The 20,998-nt window shown below is 60.2% G+C and overlaps 1 long non-coding RNA gene across 1 annotated transcript; it reads left to right on the forward strand.

Annotated features, from left to right (window-relative positions):
* The first annotated feature begins 487 nt into the window (after nt 1-487).
* Nucleotides 488-20,392, forward strand: LOC105083175 (uncharacterized). The gene is made up of 3 exons (XR_006721026.2): nt 488-1,051; nt 16,672-19,042; nt 19,251-20,392. It is a non-coding gene; the product is annotated as an uncharacterized LOC105083175 (long non-coding RNA).
* The last annotated feature ends 606 nt before the right edge of the window (nt 20,393-20,998 follow it).

A 20,998-nucleotide genomic window follows, 5' to 3' on the forward strand; every position in this document is an offset into this window, starting at 1 on the left:
TGAATAGGGCTCTGCAGCCACGCTGGGCAGGACTGTGTCTGCGGTCCACGACGAGGGCAGTTTCTCCCGCTTTGCTGTCCTTTACAAAGTGCTGTCGGCCACCCTGGGGCAAGAAGTCTACCGGACTCACCCAGCCGCCCCTGCCAGTGCGACGCTGTGTGCCGGCCAGGAGCCCCCGGCTTTGCAGTCGTTTCTGAATGTGCCAAATGGGTGGGGGGCGGTGGACCCTGTCACCAGGTTGCCCCCTCTGCTCCTTAGAGACAGAAGGTTGAGGTTGGTCCTTCTGGGAGCGGGTGAGCCTTCAGCAGGACTGTGCCCCCGTCCCTCTCAAAACAGAGAAGCACCCAGTTTGGAGTTTCATGTGAAGGTTAACTTGGGGGAAAACAAATGTGTCATCGTGTGACAGCGAGTTCCCCTTTTCTTCCTGGTGACGCGCATGGACATGGGCGGAAGTGACCCCAGGCTGCTGAACTCTGCCACTGAGGAGACTGCGGGCGGGTGGGGACAGTGGGGCCACCAAAAGACTCCGCTGAGTTATCAGGTCCCTGCACGGACAACAGCCGCCCCGCAGGACTGTGGGAGCAGCCTCCAAGGGAGCCGGGGGTGAGCACGCTCCGCTCCAGGACCTGAGGTTTGTGGTGTTTGTCTCTGCAGCGTTATCGCCCCCGGAACCCGGCAGAAGTCACGTCACCTGGGCCAGGGTCCCTCCAGCTCCACGGGCCCCGCCGTTCCAACTTCCTTGGCCACAGTTACCTGCCACTCTTCGGTGGCCAGTTGGGAGGCAGCCTGAGGCTGTGCAGGCAGCGGAACGGAGGAAGCAGAGGGGCCGGTAGGGCCCGGGGCGGGCGATCCGGGCAACGGGCCGCGGGCTCACACAGCAGGCTCTCACTGTGTCCCAGTTCAGATCAAAACCACAGCAGAGACGGATGAAGCTGAGAAAGGAAACAGCAGAGAAAGACAACAGAACCGGAAGCTGGTTCTCTGACTGGCTCAACAAAGCTGACAAACCTGGACTGAGCAAGAAATGCAGGCTCGGGTGACTAAACCAGAGGTGCGTGTGGGGACCCCGCCCCCAGCCGCGGGTGTGAGAGGACTGCGGGGGGACTGCGAGCGCGCACCAGCAGGTCGGGCAGTCCAGGGGAGGCGACGCAGTTCTAGGAACGCGCAGCCACCGGGGCTGAGTCAAAGGCTCGGGAAGTTTGAGTAGACCTGCGAACAGCGAGTGCTGGCGTCCGTGACCGAGCCCCCGCTGAGTGGGCGGTCTGCCCCTCGGCTTTACGGAGGACGTGTCACATGTTGAGAGCTGAGCTGAGCGCAAGCCGAGGGTCTGCATCTGGGCACGCAGCCCCGGACCTTGTTGAGCTGGTCTCCTGGTCCCGGGACGGGTTGGTCCGCTGAGGCTGTTCCATCTCATGCTGGTGGTGTCTGCTCCCTGGGCGATGCTGGATGGGGCGGCCCTGACCACGGAAGGGCTTTCCTCGTGGCCTCCCTGCCGGGGGGACCGTCCCAGGGCCCGGGGCTCGGTCTCTGAAAGGAGGACATGGTGTCACCCACCCGGCTGTCACAGCAGAACTGTGCTCCGGCTGCTCAGAGCGTTCCGTCCTGACAGCAGGGGAGGCATCACGCTTCAACGCGAGCCTGCGAATGAGCCCCGGGCGCCCGCCCTCTCGGGGCCCTGCTCCCAGCGGGGGTGGGGGGGGGGCGCAGAGCCTCTCCGTGCAGGACACGTCGGGTAGCAGGCACGGGCCCCGAGCTGCGACCTCGTGCCTGTGGGGCTCTGCCTTGCACACGCTTCACGGTTGGGTGTTGTGTTTTCCAGCTCCCCTGTCGGTATTGGCCGCAGGTGTGCAGCCCGGGAGTGGTGCGGAGTGAACAGCGCCCTCATTCCGCGCCTCAGCCCGGCCGTCACCCCTCGGTTGGAGGTGTCTCCTCAGCCCCTCAGGGAGAGGAGAAACCCAAGGGCAGAAACGGCACACAGCTTTGCAGACGCCGCCCATGAGGGGCTCCTGGGGCTGGCGGTCAGTGCCACGCGGGCCTGCCCTCCCGCTGCCGGGGGCCCGCCGCCCGGACCCCAGCCCCAGGGACCCAGGCCCCTCTGCCCCCAGCCCGGCTCATCTGGCTCCCAGAAGACTTCTTTCCCTCATTGGGTCGCCCGGTTTCGTTTTCCCGCACACACCGCCTTCTTGGAGGCCTCTGCCCTGTTCTCTTACGCACCTTTAAGGAGAGATTTTGAACAGACGGATTTGAACGTGGCCACAGTGTGACCCCTCCGTGGGTGTTCCGCCCTGGGTACCTGATGTCAGGCGTGCAGGCTGTTGTGACCGGCGTTGGGGGTCGCGCCGAGAGCCGGCAGGTGCGCCCACAGGTGCACTGCAGCGTGTACTCGGCGGGGAGGACCCGCACTTTCGGCTTCCAGAGAACCCAGGGTCAGCGGTGGTTAAACAGTGAGGGGGGTGCTCGCCCAGCCCAGGCCCGCAGCTCAGTAACCTCGCGTCTCTGCCCTGAAATCCTCTGTGCTCTGTGTGCCGGCCCCTCCCCACCCCCCGCAGTCCCTGACCTCCCCTGTTCCTGCAGGTCTGCCTTGTCCAGAGTGTCCTGTAGTTGGAACCACAGTGGCCTTTTCAAACTGGCTTCTTTCACTTAGAAACACGCATTCAAGATCCCTGCATGAATTCTGAGGCTTGAGAGCGCATTTCCCTTTACCGCCGACTCACACTCCGTTGTCTGAAGGCACCGCGGGTCGGCCACCACTTTAGATGCCCTTTAAGTTTTTCTCTTGAAGGAGCCTCTCCTGGAGCCCCGAGCCCTCCGCCCCGACTGCGGTCCCGGTCGGGCGCACAGCGGCCGCCCCGCGCGTTCATGGGCCCCGCTCCCGTGTGTGGGCTTTTGGCTTCTGGACTCCAGTCTCCCTTCCTTGGGTTCAGTGTGGTGAAGCGACAGACTCCAAAGGCTTCTTGAGAAAGAGAGAAGGGAAGGGGAGCCTCTGAGGTCTCGCCTGTCTGAAACGTCTGTGTTCTCCCCTCGTCGTTAGTGGATCGTCTGTGTGTAGGAGTCTAGGTCAGCTGTAACAGTCTAAATTTTAAAAATTTGAAAAAGCAGAATTCTAGGTTGGATGTGGTTTACTTTCAGAGCTGAGAGGCTTTGCTTTCTGTCTCCAGCTTCGCGCGCGGTGGCGGGCCGGCGGGCGCCCGCGGCCCCGCCTTCTGGGTGAGCCTTGGCCGGGTCTCCCCGGGACGCGGGGGCTCTGGCCGGGCTCTGTGCCCCTCCCCCGTGCTGGGCTCTTGGACGGAGCGCGCCCTTGGTCTGGAAGCCTTCGTCCCCGGGCCGTTTCGTGGCTTCCTCCGCCGAGCCGCTCCGCGGCCGCCCCCCTCCTGGCAGATGGAGCTGTCACCTTTGTGCTGTGACCACCCGGGTCCCGGAGGAAGTTGAGTCACTTCCCGCTGCGATTCCCGAACTGTCAAAAATGCTGTGCTTGCAAGTGAATTTTCCACATCTCTGAAGTTACAATGGCTTCACAGGGGTCAGGGAGACGCCCAGGCTCTGTCGACACCCAATATTGTGTCGACAGAAGGCACCGAAAGATGGACGGGCCGGCTGGGGTCCGCTCTGGGCTCGCCCAGCTCCGTGCGCTCCCCCTTACACGAGGGCTCGGACCGGGCGGCGGCGTCAGGGACTGCCGACTGCATAGGATTCTGCCACCTGGCGCTTTGGGCTTTGGTCATCGGGCCCTGAGGTGTCTCAGGAGCAGAGCGTTGGACTCTCCATTGAACTCAGGCCAACCTCCGTCTTACGTGGTCCTTTCTCCTCTGAAGAAAGTCTGGGAGTTGGATGGGGCGACAATCCCCGCTTACAGGGAGGGATGGCGCGGGGCTGACCCGGTGCTGCACTTGCCCACTGCATCACGGTCCTGGGCAGGGGCCCCCCGCCCCCGGCCTGCCATCCTCCGATGCAAATGTGTGTGCTGACATAGGAGATAAGCTTGGGACCCTGTGAGGTGACCCCTGTGCGGGGAGGTGCTGGTGGGACCCTTCTGCAGGGCAGGAGGGCTGTTTCCCCTTCAGACCAAATCTGGCAGCAGAGAACCACCCCTTGGGTAGCACAGGGTGGCTGAGGGGTGCTGAGCCCGGGTGGAGGGCTGGAGTGAGTCCTGGCTCCAACACTTAGCGGGACCCCCTGGGCAGCTGCTCCAAGACTCAGATTTTTGTCTGTCAATCCGGGGTGGAAGTGTGGCCGGTTCAGGACCACAGGGCTCTGGGAGAGCCAAGGGGGAGTACGGTGTCTGCTGAGAATTTTCATCTTTTGTTGAGTGGAGGTGCTGGGGATTGTGTTCCCCAAGGTGCTCTCGTTACTGATGGCAAAGCGGGATGGCCTGCGTGAGGGAACGTGCTCCGGGTGTCCTCCCGCAGTCCTTCCTTTGCTGGCCTGGAGGGGACCGCCGCTCACCAAAGCGCTCACCCCTGCGCGTTGTAAGTGGTGACTCTGTTTGAAGGTGAGGCAGCTGAGGTTTGGCGGGATTCAGCAGTGCTGACAGTGGCAGGACCTGGGTGGGAATCTGGGCGTCAGATCTGGGGTCCCCACTGCTTCCCTTTGAGCTGGGACACCTCGGTCCCCTCCCACTGAGAGTGTCGGCCCCTGCTGTGACCTGTGTGGCCTCGTGTGGACTGCCTCCACGTCGGACTGAGCTCCCTGCTGTCCTGGGCCAGAGAGCACCCCTCCCTGTTCATGTCCACCCAGAAGCTCAGACCCTCCGACTGTGACCAAAGCAGAAGGTCCTGTCTCAGCGTCACTGCAGGCGTAACGGGTGAAGACGGGTCACCCAGGGCAGGGCAGGCTCTTCGTAATTGCGGGAGAGTTGATTCACAGTGTTGTCTTCATTCCCGGTGTGCAGCGTAGCGATCCAGTCATACATACACACGTGCATTCTTTTTCATTCTAGTTTACTACGTGGTATTGAATACAGTTCCCTGTCCTCTACAGTAGGTCCTTGTTGCTTATCTGTTTTATATACGGTGTGTGTGTCTGCTGATCCCAAACTCCTGGTTTATCCCTCCCACCCTTCCCCTTGGTGCCCACGGGGTGACTGGTGTCCTCTCGAGAAGAGACACGGGGACAGACATGCAGAGAGGAGGAGGCCGTGCGGGGATGGGGCGGAGGTCAGAGTGGTGCTCCGTCAGGTGCAGGAGCAGCCGGGGCTGGAAGGGGCAGGAAGGGGCTGGAAGGGGCAGGAAGGCCCCTCCCAGGAGCCTCGGGACAGGGTGTGGAGGAAGCGTGGCCCCGCCACACCTGGGTTTCGACTTGTGGCCGCAGGACTTGGAGAGGAGGATTTTCTGTTGCTTTAACCCTGTCTCCCTCCACGCACGGTGCTTTCTCTCGGCAGCCCCGGGAAGCGAAGTCCCGCACTCAGCAGTCTCTGGAGATGACCTGTCAGGCCGCAGCCCCGTCGGGTCACAGCAGCCGGAAACCTTCCTTCCCACGACACCTGCGTTGGGGCGCGTTTCCGTCGCGCCCGGCCGCCGCCCCGGCCGCCCCTCCTGCGGGGCTGGGAGGGAGGGCGCTTCCTGGACCCGGGCACCAGGGGCTCTGTGTGAGCGGCGCGCACGGCCCCGGAGGGGCAGACCCGCCGGGTGCCACCCTGTCAGACAGGCGGCGGGCGAGGCCCGGCCAGCTGAAGCGGCCTCGGAGCCTGTGAGCCTGTCCCCTGAGGGACCCCGGCCCCAGGCTGGTGGGAGCCAGGCTGCCAGTGCCCGGGATTTAACATCTGAGGGCCCCCGATTCTGCTCTGAATTCTGTAGAGCGCCCCAGTCCGGCTTCTCTGGTGTTTCCTCAGGACTGCATTGTGGGGAGCACAGTGCAGTTTAGGGCCTTCTCTTATCAGAACTTGGGGCACATGACGCCCCGACACGTTGGCGGAGGTGGCATCTGCCAGGCCCTCAGGGGTCCCTCCCACCGGAGCCCCTCACCCTTAAAGGGGCGCAGGGGGCCGAGCCCCCCGCCCCGGGGAGGTGTCTGCACATCTGTCCTGTGTCCCTACTGTAAGTCGCACCCCTGGCTCCGGTCTCCCGGGAGACGCGCCTCTCACCCCCGGCATGCAGCGCTCACGGACGGCTGAGGGGTGGGGTTTCCCTGTCTCCCCACCGGGAAGACGGAGCTCCCCGCAGCTCCAGGGTGGGGCTGGGAGGTGGGGGGGACAGGGAGAGGCTGGGCGTGGTGACGCTCCTCCAGAGTCCGTCTTTGCCAGGACTTCCCCCCGCAGCCCGGACACCACCCCGGGAGCCGGGAACTGGGCACGGCAGGAGTGTTTACACTGCAGATCAGGACTTTTTTGTTTCCTGGAGAGCTCTTTTTTTAACATTTACCAGCACCACTGGCTTTTTTCCCCCCAAACCACGCATCAGCATTTCTGTGATGGGGCTTGGTGTTGTGTCCTGTTGAAAAGTTTCTCAGGGGAGCCACACAGAGTCTGCAGAGAGGTTTGGAAAATGCTGACCCTCTAAGCTGGGACTTTTGCTAACTGACATTCATTGGGTGCTTGGATGCCTCCGAGGACAGGGAACTCACCACTGCTAAGCACCACCGGAAGACACTGACCAGCCCACCTGCTCAGGCCGTGCTGGAACCTTCCTGCTGGCGTCTCTGCTTCAACCCCCACGGACGCCGAGCTCCCTGCGCCGACGTAAGCCCTCCCGTCCTGGCCTGTCCAGCTCCTCCAGCTCTTCGTCACACTACTCATCACGCTGCTCCCTCAGGCCCCCGGTTGCTCCTAACTGTCCCCGCCGCAGCGTATCAATAGCATCTCATCCCCAGAGGAGAGCCTCTCCGTCCACAGACCCAGGTCGGGCCCCTGCGTCTGCCTCGCGCACTTGCTTCTCTCTGAGCGGCTGCTCCACGCCCACCTGCGCGCACAGCGGCGCTCCTGTTCAACCCGGCAGGTTGTGTTGACCCACCTTCTTAGTTTGCTGAGACCCGAGTGGTACTGATTCTGATAACGGACCTTTTATTCCTAGTTACAGGGCGACAGCCTCATCCGAACACCATGTGAGCTTTTTATGGGATGGGACTTTTAAACAGCAAGCTTTCTTCGGGCATTCAGAATAGGATTTATTTAGCAAATTTTCAGACATCTATTTATGGCAAAAAGCAAGGCTCCTTTGCCAACGTAGCATTTCGTTTGCAGAGGATGAAATTTAGCTGGAGACACATAGACCAGCTGAGTCTCCCCACGGACCGCAGCTGGGGGTGGAGTCGCAAAGAACGCCTCCCCAGTGAGGGTTTTGACTACTCCAGATCACGTCTCCCTCGCTGTGAGCCCCCTGCACACACCTGTTCACGTTCCGGACGCCCTCTCCCAGACGCCTTCCCAAAGCTGCACCCTCGATTTCACAGCTGTGCCTAAGCAGACACACGCCCCTTCCCTCCGGCCGGAAGGCGCCCGGGGCGCGTGCTGCTAGACGGTGACCAGGTTGTCAGAGATCCGCCCGTGACGTGGGACTTACGCTTCCGTAACGTCCTCACCCCGCACACACTGTGAAGATGGACTCAGGTGATGTGTCTGCATGCCCACCTCGCCCCCAGGGTGGGGGTCCCTCACTGACCAGGAGACCGAGGAATGGCCAGGACAAGCCAGACACAGTGCCCTATGACCTTTAAAAAGTTTTTTTTTATTATAAAGAAATTTCTTTTTAAAATTCCTTTGATTTTTTTATTTTTTTATTTTTTTTTTTGTGGGAGGAGGTGCTGGGGATTGAGCCCAGGACCTCATGCGTGCTAAGCATGCGCTCTGCCGCTGAGCTCTGCCCTCCCCGGCGCGTGCCTTTTCGAACGTCCTTGGTGGTCTAAAAGGACGTCCCAGGTTACAAAGAGAAGCCCCCCAGGTCTGCGGAGTCAGAAGGAACCGCCTGGGGTTAGCGCTTGCTTGTCTGACCCACTCTGACCATCAGAACCTTCTCAAGGCAGAGGGAGGAGCCCCAAGGCCACGGGCTTCAGGGCAGCACCACAAGGGTCAGGCATTGGACGCAACACGTGGAAACGACACTCAAGAGAACACAGCAAACAGAAGGTGGTTTTAAGGGGGAGGGTGCAGCTCAGTGGCAGAGTCCGTGGCTCGCATGCACGAGGTCCCGAGTTCAACCCCCAAGACCTCCATCTGAATAAATAAAAACCTGATTACCGCCCCCCAAAAAAGAACGTGATTTTAGCACAAAGTGCACTAATCGTAACCTCACGTGGGGACGCAGCCTTTCAGATACGTGAGCACTTCTACTTCGTTCAGTAACGACGCTTGGGATTCAACTACTACGCTCGGATACGCCGTTGGGACGAAGGCAGAACCCTCTTTTAATTCGCATTTGTGGAATATATCTTTGAGAAGGAAGTAAATATAAAAACCAACTTACAGTTGGTACGCATATAACATTCATGTAATAAGGCAAAATTCTCAAAATTATTACAGGAAGTTGAAAGTTTGGGTGACATAAAAATAATTTTAAAAATCAATGAAAAAAGGCATCATAAGTGAAGTTTTAAGAGGTGCAAAGGCCGGGAGAAAAACGCCGTATGTACACGCAGATCGCATGGAAGTTTAACACCAGGCGTAGAAGGAAGTTCCAAAACCATTTTAAAAGGCTAACGGCATAGAGGCCAGGATGTGACCAGGTTGTTCACGGCAGGGGACGCTCCCCAGCCAACGTAAACGTCGCCGCCCTTCAGGGAAATCAAACTAAAACAACCGGGAGTTAACGCTTTCGCCTGCGGGCTGGCAGACACGGAGACACAGAAGGATCGCAGGTGTCAGCGGGCGTGGGAAGACAGCTGTTACAATTTGGGAGAACGAATCCGAACAACTATTTCGAGAACCACTGAACGCCTTCATTACAGCGAAGACCGCGAGGCCCTTGGGCTCAGCCCCGCCGCGCCGCGCCGCGTCCTCGCCAGAGCAGCGGAGTCGGGCTCGGGGAGGGGCTCCCGGCCCCGCGGTCACCGGGCAGGGGCCCGGGGCGCGGGGGCCGGGGAGGGGCTCTTTGTTTTCATATCGCTTGACTCTTTTGTAACACGTTCAGGTGCTGACTTAAAAAATAAATTTCTAGGTGAGAAAAAGAAATTACAGAGTAAACTTGTTTTTGTAAAAAAATGTGATGCACAGGCGTATGTGTGACACATACCAGAGAGAAACAGCAGAACATGAGTGGTGTGAGGGGGGTCACAGATAATCGCAGGGTTTTTGGTTTCCCTTCTCGTCATTTCCTACATTTGCTACGAAAATGTAGATTTTCTCTGTAATGTATTTTTTGAAGACGCCGTTCCCGGGGTCGGGAGCATCCTGTGCTGACCTCCAGGTCCCGTGAGCCTTCGTGGCAGCGGCCTGAGTGGACCTGGAGGAGGGCCGTAAGGAAGGGGCCGGGGCCAGGCTCGGGAGGGGGCTCAGACTCTGCGTCCCAGCCCAGAGGAGCCTGTCTCCTCCGAGGTCAGGGCCTTCCCATCACCCCCTCACCACGAGCCTGGGGTCTGGGGGCACCACATGCCTGTGGGGCTCCTGAGGGGAGTGAGGCCCCCGGACCCAGCTCTGCACCCTCAGAATCTGAACTGTCCACCAGGCGGAGTCGCATCCACACCGTCCGGCGGGGAGCGGAGGCTGGGAGCCTCTGCTCTGGCTTCACCGGCCAGGACTGGGGGACGCCCAGGCCTCCCGGACTCCGGGTTTCCCACGGATCAGAAACCGTCACTAAAGCAGTGATCAAAGAACGTGTTGTTCTGAGGTCTTGACTAAACTGTCAGTATTGTGACTTGAAACCCGAGTCCCTTGGGGTTTCATGCCCAAGGCTGTGTTAGACACATGGGTCCCCGGACAAGACGTCTGCTTCTGTTTCCGGGGTCCAGCAGCCTTACTGAAACCCGAGCCCTGCTCGGGGTGTCTGGTCAGACTGACGTTCCCACTAAGTGGGTCACTGTGCGTCCTTCTGCAATGTGAGCCGTGCTGACCGTCCCCGAGAAGCCCGTGGTTCCAGCAGCTGAGGAATAAGACCTTTTGATGCGGGGACCGTGGAGGGAAAATGTTTCTCAGGAGCTTTAGAGCAAATTGGGGAAAACGACGTGTGTGGGTCACGGTAAACGCGACCAGATGGGCCAAGAGTTTCTGGTGCACACCCAGCCGCTGTCGGCCGGGAGAGGGCCATCGCCGAATCAGCAGATCCTTCTGAAAACACAGGCTCGGAGGCAGAACGTCCGTTGGGTGGACCAAAGGCCACTTCCATGGTGCCCTGCCAAAAGGTGGAGCCCCAGATTCCAGCCCAAGTTCAAGGTCCTGACCCTGGGACTGATTTTGCAAACAACAGCCAAGCTGCCTGGGGCTGGAGGAGAGGCAGGAGGCAGGGCGTGCTGGTTTAAAGGCGGCCCCACCTAGACCCCTTGGGGAGAAGTCGATCCAGCCGCAGCCACGAGGCAGCCCCACGAGTGACCCCAGCACATGCCTTCAGGCGCTGGCCACGTGCGGAGCCCTGCCCCTCCCGCCAAGGGCTCTGGGCACCGTGGGGATTCTGTTACGCAGAAGCACCCCTGCACCCCGCCCGCGCTGGTCCCCCTCCACCGGTCCCCTCTCCTCCCCGTGGGCGCCTGAGGGATATGCAGCCTCCTTCGTTCATCTAGAAAGCACTCCTCTCCTCCCACTCTTAGTGAGCAGGGCCCAAACCCAAGGGCACAGGAGCACGGAGCTGGGGACATGGCCCAGGGTCCCTGTCTCTGGACTGGGGAGTGGGGTCGAGCCCCAGCTCTCAGCATGCGTTACTGTTAATACCGCTGGATTTAGAAGTTCTCCGTAACACACTGCTGGGAAAATTCCACTGTCTTGTGTTTGATGAATCCAACAGCCATTAGGATTTGGGCAGAGGCCGCTGGGGCTCCTTAAAGGCAAGGCACTGCCCGGCTGACCCGTGGCCTGCTTCAGTCTGGTGATGTCCTCTGTGACCTGGGCAAGGAGGTGGGATGGGGGGCAGGACAGGGGCCAGCAGACACGCACAGGGGGCAGGACAGAGAGGGGCAGCCCCAGAAAGCGGGGACTGGGAGCATCTGCCCACGACCTGAGACCACTGAGGGGCCGGCCAGCAAGGGGGACGCCCTGCAGATTCATACTATCAGTGACCAAAGGTGCTCAGACAAGGAGTCACCACCCTCCCTCCCGTGGGGCAGTCTTGGTGCCAGTTCTGGGCTGGACACCATGGGGCGGGGGTGGGTCCTGGGTTGGAGACGGCACACGCAGAGGCTCTGAGAGGGACAGAGGATGATTCACCCCGAGTTTTAAGGAAGGGGTCACATTCCCACTCGTGTTTAAGGTCTTTCTGGTCTCTGGGGGAGACTGGAGGGGGCCTGGGGGATTCTGCAGAAGTCTGGCAGCACCGAGGCTGGGACTGGGACTGGGGGAGAGGAAGTGTGCGCAGGCTGACCTGACGGCCTTGGAGCTGAGGGGAGTGAGGGTGGGCAGCGGGGGGGCGGGGGGCCTGACCTCCCTTGTGATGAGACGGCTCAGCCCTCCGCCCTGCACGGCTGCCCATCCTGAGTCCCCCCAGCCTGTGACCCCCAGATGCGGGAGGTCCACACCTTCAGGTCGTTTGGCTCTCGCCTCACCTCGAACAATTTCACAGAAAAGGAAAGTCTTGTTTTCTGAAAGCTGTCAACAACAACACACAGTTGAAACAGTCAATGCCAAGTTCAGCCAAATGAGGACTCAAAACACCAGAATTCCAACTTCCACGGACACGCGTCCCGAGAGAAAGACATCACTGTGGTTCTGGTCATTCTCTGCGATTCTCAAGTGAGTCCCGTGCCCTGCGTTTATGGTCACTGATGGCACAGACCCGCCTGGTTCTACACACACTTAGCGTCATGGTCCCTGGGCCACGGGGCTCGTCCTCCCCCGGCAGCCGTGCAGCTGGGGGCCTCGCGCTGCGTGTGCACAGACGTACTGCTGTGCTGCTGGGCAGACACGAGGCCACGCTGCCCCCAGGAGGGCTCCCGTGTGATCTGGGGAGAGAAGCCCTGTGCTCCTCTATCTGGGATCCAAAGGCAGAGGTACGTGGGACGGGAGGACGAGGATGAGAGGCAGGTGCTGTGCGGACACCTGGGAAGAGCACACAGGCTCAGGGGAAGGTGGGTGCAAAGGCCCGGGACAGCGAGGACAGCTGTGGGGTCTCTGCTGGCCACAGCCTGGAGAAGAGGCAGAGAACAAATCACAGCAGAGATGCAGTTCCACTACTGGCAAAGTGACAAAAACTAAAGGAGTCCAAAAATCCAAGTCTTGGAGGGTGGGGGACCAAGGGAATTCTCAGTGTCTATGATGGACGTAGAAACAGGCACCACAGAAAGGCAGCAGTGGGGGGGGCGACTGCAGGTGTGCAGGTGAGAACCGGGCGGCAGCGGGGGGGGGGCGACTGCAGGTGTGCAGGTGAGAACCGGGGCGGCAGCAGCCGAGGCGGCGCATGACGGTGTGTTAGGGCCTCCACCCCAGCCCTGCCTGCCTCCCCCTGCTGCCCCAGCCAGGTCAAGGACGTCACTGGACCCCCATGTCCCACTAACCCCTCCCTCTGCAGAGGCCATGCCTCCCATCCACCCTCCACCCTCTACCCATCCCCTGCAATGGGGCTCGACCCAGCCCAGGGGGACCCGAGGGTCAGGGAGGTGAGCATGTGTGTGTGTGTGTGCGTGTGACTGAGCTGGGCACACGTGGTCACTCGGACAGCGGCCGGAGCAGCAGCTTCCATGCACGGGCAGCCCGGGCGTGGATTCCATGTGCTCTGTTGGGCCTGTGGATGTGGAGAAGGGGGTGCAGGAGCCTGTTGGAGAGAAGAAACAGAACTTTCTGGACCCCTGGGTGGGGGTGGGCGGCACCAATGTTCTGGGTAAGACCCCTGCAGCGGCCGGTGGACGCGGGGGGAGGGGCGCCGAGGCTGAGACCAGATGCCTGCACCCAACGCTGTGCCCGCCCCGCCTTCCACGTGGTCTTGGGCGGCTTCCTTCTTGCGTTTGTGCCCCAATTTTCTCCTCAGAAGATCAGGGTGATGGCAGTGGCCTCATCGGTGGTGGGGGACATACCCGGTGCCCACGGGAGCCGGCAGAGGCGGCCACGTCAGCGCGGATGCTTCAGCCGCTGCAAAGAGTGGAGAGCGAACGAGCTGCCTGATGGAGGGGCGGGTGGCTTCCCTGGAAGGGCTGCGTTTCTCCCCTCCCCGCCCCTCCCCGGGGCTGCCCCTCCCACATGCACAGCCCTCGCCGCCGCCGAGGCATCTCGTGGTGTCGCCTCCAGGGTAAACCAGGGGTCGGCAGCCTGTGACCCTGGGAGCAAATCTGGCTGCTATGTGGTTGTGAGTGGCCCGGGGTTTTGTCCCCAGCTGGACCAGAACCGAACTCAGGCTCTGCTGCTCTTTGCTCAAAAATCAACGTTCCAGAGACGGGGTTGGCAGAAAAAGAAGTTTTTCTCAGGAAGCTGGCAGATGGGTAGATGGTGGACTGGCGTCCCCTAAATCGTCCCCCGTTGTCAGTTAGAGGGAAAAGGGTTTCACAGGGAAAACCGGGCAGCTTCCAGGTGTGTCGGCCGGGGCTACGCGCAGGGCAGCGCGGCCAGCCCTGACGGTCAAGCTGATTGTCCTCCGGGTCTGCGGGGGTCGGGTCAGCCACAACTTGATTGTTTTAAGCACAGTTCATCTTCAACTCCGGGGCCGGTTTGTTCCCATTTCCTTGAGGCCAGTTCTCAGAATCGTGCAAACCGCGGGCTCCGCCCTGCTCAAGGTGGAGCAGCTGTGTCATGGCCACGGTCTGGTCATCGTGCACTCGCCCTTTCCCTCTGGTGGAGGTTTCAGTGTCCACAGCCCGGCCCGGGGACCAGCGTCCTCCCGGGAGGAGCTGGGGGTCCCGAGGCTCTCGTCTTCACCAGTAACTGCTGGGCCGGCTCTCTGCGCTGGGGGGCAGCCCGGGAGGCCACAGTGCTCCTGCCAACAGGAGGCGGGCGAGGACGTGGGGGTGGGGTCTGTCCTGGGGAGGCCCCCGGGGGTCCTGCTCAGTCCCAGGTCTTTACAGTTTTAGATGACTGGGGGGAAAGCAGAAAAAGTGTGTCAGTATCACATGAGACGGGAAAGTTCAAAGCCACGAGCCCGTCTTCTTGGCCCCCGCGACGTCCACCGCCTTGGGGCAGGTGACCAGTGTGACGGACACCGACTGGCTCGTGAAGCCTGACCACTCACACCAGCTCTTTACAGAGCCCGTGGCCAGCTGGCAGCTGCTGGCAGGGCCGCCGGGTCGGCCCCGAGTGTCCGCAGGGGGATGGCCGCCCTCTGTGCCGTTTCGCCAGCAGGGGCTCCAGCTGTCACTCGCCTTTTCCTCCCCACGTCCTGTGACGGTCAGTCTGGAAGCCAGGGGTGGACGGTGCCCGAGAGGAGCTCGGGGGGTTCGGGGACCAGGTGCCTGGAGCAGTGTGGCCAGAGACCCCAGGTCTGGACCCGACGGCAGGGACGACGCCCCTCCACCCCCCCAGCCGCTGCGTGGCCTGGAGACGCTCGAGCCAGGGAGCTCTTGTCCACAAGCGGGACGGCCACACACATGAGCTGAACTCGGGTCCATTTTCAGGCATTTTCCTCAGTACTTTCATGAAGCCTCGGAGCCGGGGAAGTCACACGGTCCTGTGGGGGCTGGTGGGCTGAGTGGGTGTCCGAGTGGCCCGAGGTGCGCGGGCCTGGCTGCTGGGCACTGTCAGTTGTCCCCTGGCTCCAATGAGGACACCCGCCAGGACGGGCCAGGTACGGAAGGGGCGTCGGGCGTGGGGGCTCCTGTCCCCATTGGCCCTCGTGCTCCCCTCGGACACAGTCAACCCCGCACTCCCGCTCTGAGCCGTGACCCACCTCCCACCAGGGTGATGGAAAGAACTGGGGGCTGCGCGTGAATGCCCGCGAGTGCGCGGATGCCGGGCCTCCCAGAGAATCCTTGCCTTGGAACGTGCTGGTGTCCCTGCGGGGATCTTTAGGGTGGGGGGGTCAGCACTGCGATTTTAATACTCACTTTTATGTATCTATTTATGTGCTTGTTTATATTATGAAGTATTTCAAACATACAGAAAAGTACCTCAGATTATTTACGAATGACCTCTTGTGTTCTTCTCATGGCGGTAAAAGGTGCAGAACGTACAATTTAGCCGTCGCAGCCGTTTTTAAGCATGCGGTTCACTGGCATTAAGCACGTTCACGTTGCCCAGCCACCCCCACCACCCACACCTGGACGTTTCTCGTCCTCCCCCAAACTCTGTCCCCATCAAACAACAGCATCACCATTTGTGTGTGTGTGTGTTTTGAAAATAGCGAGGGATTTATTTAAAGCTACCCGTTAGATCTTAAGGACTCGGCTGACAGCAAAACCCCACAGGGTGAAGTTCAGCACCATTTAAACATTTTTTTTTTGCATTTTTTTGGATTTACAATGCTGTGTCAGTTTCCGGTGTGCAGCACAGGGATTCAGTTACACACACACATGGATACGTGCACGTTCTTCTCCATTACAGGTCCCCGCGAGCCTGTGAGTGTGGTTCCCTGTGCTGCACAGGGGGACCTTGCCCGTCTGTTCTGTGTGGCCGCCTGCAGCGGAGCACGGGCTGTTTTCGGCCCTGCCCGCACTGAGCTCACACAGCAGCACGCCGGCGGCAGGCGCCGCCTGGGGTCCCTGCAGGGGCGTCTCTGTTTATCCGAAATCGGTTGGTTTTTGGGTTAATCTTCGTTTCTATTTGTTGCCAACTTGTTTAAAAAAACCACGATGATGATCACGTTGTCGTCTGCCCAGAACCTGGAGGCCCTGGGTGGGGTGTTACAGGAGGAAAAACAAGAGCAAGTGTGTGGATGGGAGACGGGTGGGCTTCGGGCCCCCCTCCCCCCCCCCCCCCCCCCCCGTGTGAGCTGCGGCACCGGCCCCGCCCAGGCCGGCCGCAGGCAGGTGCCCTAAGGCCTGGTGTGTGGGTGCGGCGGCCTGTTTCCACCCACACAGCCTGTTTCTTCTCAGTAAACACGCCCGAGTTAGGGGATACATACGATCTGTTGCTGGAAGAAAATGAATTGGGGCAGAAGTTGGCTTTTGCCCAAACCAACCTGAGACAAGAACCTGGCTCCTCGCCAGTTGTGCTAATGTCCCCTGAGTCACCTTGGACCACCCGCTTCCCCGGAGCGGGGCAGGGACCGAAGGGCACCGCTGTCAGGGCTAGTTGACTCTTGGCAGAATTCATCCCGAGGTCACTTAACTGACCCACATTTATTTGGAAAAATGAAGGGGTGAATTTTCTCCTCCAGTTCCAGGCAGTTCCTGGTGGGGAGGGTGTGAGTTCCTGGCAGGGGTCCCTGTGTTCCTGGCAGGGAATGCGCGGTGCGGGGGGGCGGGATGGCGTCACCGGGGTGGTTCTGTGGACAGACTGCACTGCGATGGGCGTCACCACAGGTGGGTGTCGGTGAGTGGGGGGCACACGCGTTGGCTGAGTTGGGGTATCAATACAACCCCCGCAAAGGGCTTGTTTCAGGGAATAAATGAGGTGACGTTTCGGGGAGAAAAGGAGCAAATGGGCAGTGTGGCGCACGTGCCCAACACACGGTCATGGTCACAAAAGTAACAACGAATGAGTAAGAGAAAAGGTGATGCTGAGCGTGTTTGCTTCCTCCTCAGCGTGTGGACCGGAATCTGAAGTCTCGTCCACGCTGCTTCCTCCCTGGGACCGGGGCCGGCAGCCAGCACGGCCATTTCTCATCCCCGGGCGCCCCGTCCTGTGGGGGCCGCTTCCCGGCCGTCACCTGCCCAGCTTCTGCAGCGATCCTCTGAGGGCGGCTCCACGGCGACACGAGGAGGGCGCTCGGGAGGCAGCGCCAGCGCACAAGCTCAGAAGCGCCCGCTTTGCTCTGCTCCGCATGGGCCCCTTCGGCGGAGGCTGGCCTGCCTGGCGCTCTAGCCCACGGAGACCCCTAACTGGCACGGGGACCCTGGGCCTGGCTGGTGCAGCTCCAGCTGCCCCCGAGTACGTTGTGTAAAGGGTGGAAGACCGCGGGCTTGGATGGAGCACAGCAGGCGCCGGGGACGGAGGGGCCGGCGGCAGGAAGCCTGTGCCCCAGATGCGGGGCCGTTTCCTGCGGGGGCCAGACGGGCTCTTCGGCCCCTCACGCACGGGAGCTGGTGGCGGGGCTGCTCCCCCACGTCCCCAGGCTTCCGGAAGATGCAGAACCCGGGACCACGAGGCCACAGGCAGCACAAGCTACAGTTTTTGGAAGGAGAGAGGCACGTGTGGTTCAGACCCCTGGGCGGGAGGCTGTGCCCACCAGACAGACCACGTGTGTTTAATTAGATCCCTGAGAGCAGAGCCAAGGCAGGACGGGGAGGGGGCAGGAGGTGCCCTGGGGTGGTCCCAGGAGGCAGGAGGTGGGGGGAAAGGGTGGGAGAGGGGTATTCAGGAGCAGAAACCGCTGGGCCTGCGGAGCTGGCCCCGCGATGGGACGGAGAGCCAGGTGTCGCTCACCGTCACCCGACCTGGGGGCGTCCTTTGCCCCCCGAGCCGTGTACCTGCCTGGCCTGGCTCTGGGGGTGCGCCTGCCGCTCTGGTGCACTTTATTTATTCAGGAAGGTTTTATCCTGTTCTGACTCCCTGATGTCTGAAGGCATTCTTCCTTCCGAGTTAGATTGTACACTTTCAGGTTTCACGTTCTCTTCTTGTTTTCCTTCTGCCACACCGCACACCAGCGTCACTTTTCTGGGCGATTAAAACCGTGATGAAGAGCATCTGCTCACTGGACTTGTCAAGTGGCGTGTGCACCCGCGTGTGCACCCGCGTGTGCCCTGCGTGTGCACCCGCGTGTGCCCTGCCCCCGTAGACACCCAAGGAATCACGCTCCCGGTCCTGGTTTCCAGGGACAGGCACTTGTTTCCTTTGGCTCACGTCCGAGGCTCCCGCTCAGGTGCCATTTCCACGTTGGCCTTTCTGCCAAAAGACAGGCTCCGTGCGTTTTGGGGCTGGGCAGGAGCAGGGCAGGAGCAGAGAGGCCAGCTCCCAGGTGAGGTGCAGGCTGGCGGGCAGAGGGGGACTCCGCTGGGGGGTGGGCTGGGGCTCCGTGGGCCTCCTACTCAGGGGGACCAGGGAGATACCCCCAAATCTAAAAACTCAACCCAAAAATACTAACAGACTTTGTGTGCATGTGTACACACACACATCCCATACCCACGACACTGAAGGGGCACATTATCTGGATAACAGAGTATCTATCAAAATAAAAAGATTGCAACAAAGATGAAATATAAACAATAGTTAAAATAATTTCCATTAATTTTTTATTGTGGACTTCAATCTCTTTTTTCCTTACTAAAGTGATACTGGAAGCATTGATATGATTAAATACACACCATCAGTTTTAGAAATCTTAATCAGACTTCCTTTTTCTCCTTTTTTGATGGAGGGACTGGGGACTGAACCCAGGACCTTGTGCGTGCTAAGCACACGCTCTACCACTGAGCTGCACCCCCTCCCTTGCTTGGACTTTCTGAAGCAGCAGTTCAAGCTTCTAAGTTTGGGGCACGTTGGGCTCTGGTTCTCTGGACCCTGCCCTGGCTGGAGACACACAGGCACCAGATTCTGTTCGCAAGTTTCCTCGGTGGACACATATAGTGGCTTTTAAGGCAACGTGCTTCAATTGTTTCCCGTAATAAAATCTCCTGAGGATGGAGAACACTCCATATTTTTCAGTCTCTCTGTGAGATGAGTTTCTTTCTCTTCCACTTTGAAAACATCACTTTTCCCTTGAAAAGACAGCATCCACAGGTTTATTTTTTCAGGAACCCTGGCAGGCTGCGTGCGATGACCAGCCTTTGTCTGCAGAGGACAGTGTAGACAAACAAGAGGCTGCCTTTTGCAGGAGGGCCGCCCACCGGGTGTCTAGAACCGCTGGTCCGTGTGCACCGGTCCCCACCAGCCGTGTGGCGTCAAGCTTTGCACGGCCACGCCCGACTCACATCAAAGTACTGCCAAGGTCCCTCTGGGTCCCCACCGGTGCGCCAGGTACACACAAACCACAGCGCTGGACGGAGGCTGAGTGGCTAGACTGCGGGCTGGGGCTCCCGCACCCCCGCCTCCCGCCCTGTCCCCGGTGGCTCAGGGCTGCAGTGCTGGCTGCTCCGCAGGGATCAGTCTCATCCCACGTACAGCGAGATGCACTTTCTCACATCTGGAGACATTCTCATAAAGCAAGCCCTTGTGTCCTCCCCAGGCCTCGCTGGACATTCTTGCACCCCCCTCGGGTCACGTGCCCCACTCTGGGGACCCCAATCCAGCTGAGCGGTGATGGACACAGACTCAGAGTCAATGTCTACACAGCGTCCTCTGGAAACTGACCCAGAACCTCCACGGTACACTGGTCAGGGCAGGTGTGGCCACCCAGTCACACGGCCAGGGAAGGTCGCCCCTGACCTCCTGTGCTGTCTGCTGAGGGTGCCCGTCGACGGGTCCCCAGGCACGTGCAGGGGCTGTGGAAGCCATTTCTGATGCGCGTATATTTATAAGGGAGGTGCATTTACTCCCATTTGACGGGTGGTAGGACTGAGGCCTCGGGTGGAGAATGGGGGCAGCAGGTCAGACCCGGGGTGGCACCCCCTGCCGCCCCGGTCCCCCAGTCCCTCACCTCCACGTCACCTCCTCCCGCTGACCTCCCCACTTCCCTTTGGCAGCAGGAGGGCCCCGCCAAGGCAGAGCTGTCTTACACTGTGCTGCAAGGACACATTGCCTCACCTGACAGAGGCAGTTCCAGGATGCCCTGTCCCTTCCCTCTCGAGGCTGGCGGAGGAGGACGGGCATTCAGAGCCAAAGCCTTTCAGGGCTGTGGGTCCAAGCCGGTTTTTCATGAGGCCTGGCCTCTCCTGGTCCCCTCCAGGCACTGCCACCCGTGAGCATGGCCGATGCGGGTGGCAGTGGTTTGAAATCCCTCCTGCCCCGTCATGGACACCTAATCTCAAACCTAGAAAACCCACAGAGCTTACGATCATACACCCGACCAGCGAGGACTTCCTGTTTTTAAGTTTAGGAAGTTTCTCTAAAAACACAAACAAATGGAATTTGTTTTGGGGCCTCGAGTAAATACTCCCTGAGAGCATTTGTGTGAAACACGAGTAAGCAACACATGGGCAAAGTGTCCTTCAAAATATACACACTTCAAGGGAAGGGACCTAGAAAAACACATCCTGGATTTCTGCTGAGAGGAAAAATATCTGGAAAAATTACATTTATTTTTTCCAGTGGTTAATTATAGCGTCTAAATGCACTTGTGGGGGCTGGTGTTCCTGGGACATCGTCCACGCTGCAAAACCAGTGTCTGCCCACTGTGCCCTGCCCCCATCCTCTGACCCCGCCACCGTCCTCTGACCCCCCCATCCTCTGAACCCATCCCCTGTCCTCTGACCCCATGCCCCCTGTCCTCTGACCCCACCCCCATCCTGTGACCCCATTCCCTGTCCTCTGATCCTGCCCCCATCCTCTGACCTCGTCCCCTGTCCTCTGACCCTGTCCCCCATCCTCTGACCCCATCCGTCATCCTCTGACTCCATCCCCTGTCCTCTGACCCTGCCCCCTGTCCTCTGACCCCATCCCCTGTCCTCTGACCCTGTTCCCCATCCTCTGACCCCATGCCCTGTCCTCTGACCCCGTGCCCCACCCTGTCCTCTGACCCCGTCCTCCATCCTCTGACCCTGTTCCCTGTCCTCTGACCCTGCCCCCATCCTCTGAACCCGTCCCCTGTCCTCTGACCCCACCCCGTCCTCTGACCCCATCCCCTGGCCCCCACTGGATCTCCGTTCATGGCTGGCAGAACTTGGCTTCGGCCCCAGAACCCAGGCCCATTAGCGCTGGAGGGAGAACAGGGCCACCTCCTGATTTTCAAGACGAGGACAATCTGCGGGTTTGCTCGCCGTGGAGAGTACCTGTTGGAACCACCAGCAGGGCCTTTGCTGCCGGCTCGTGGGAGCA

The sequence above is a fragment of the Camelus bactrianus genome, chromosome 19 (genome assembly GCF_048773025.1).
Source record: "Camelus bactrianus isolate YW-2024 breed Bactrian camel chromosome 19, ASM4877302v1, whole genome shotgun sequence".
NCBI lineage: Eukaryota > Metazoa > Chordata > Mammalia > Artiodactyla > Camelidae > Camelus > Camelus bactrianus.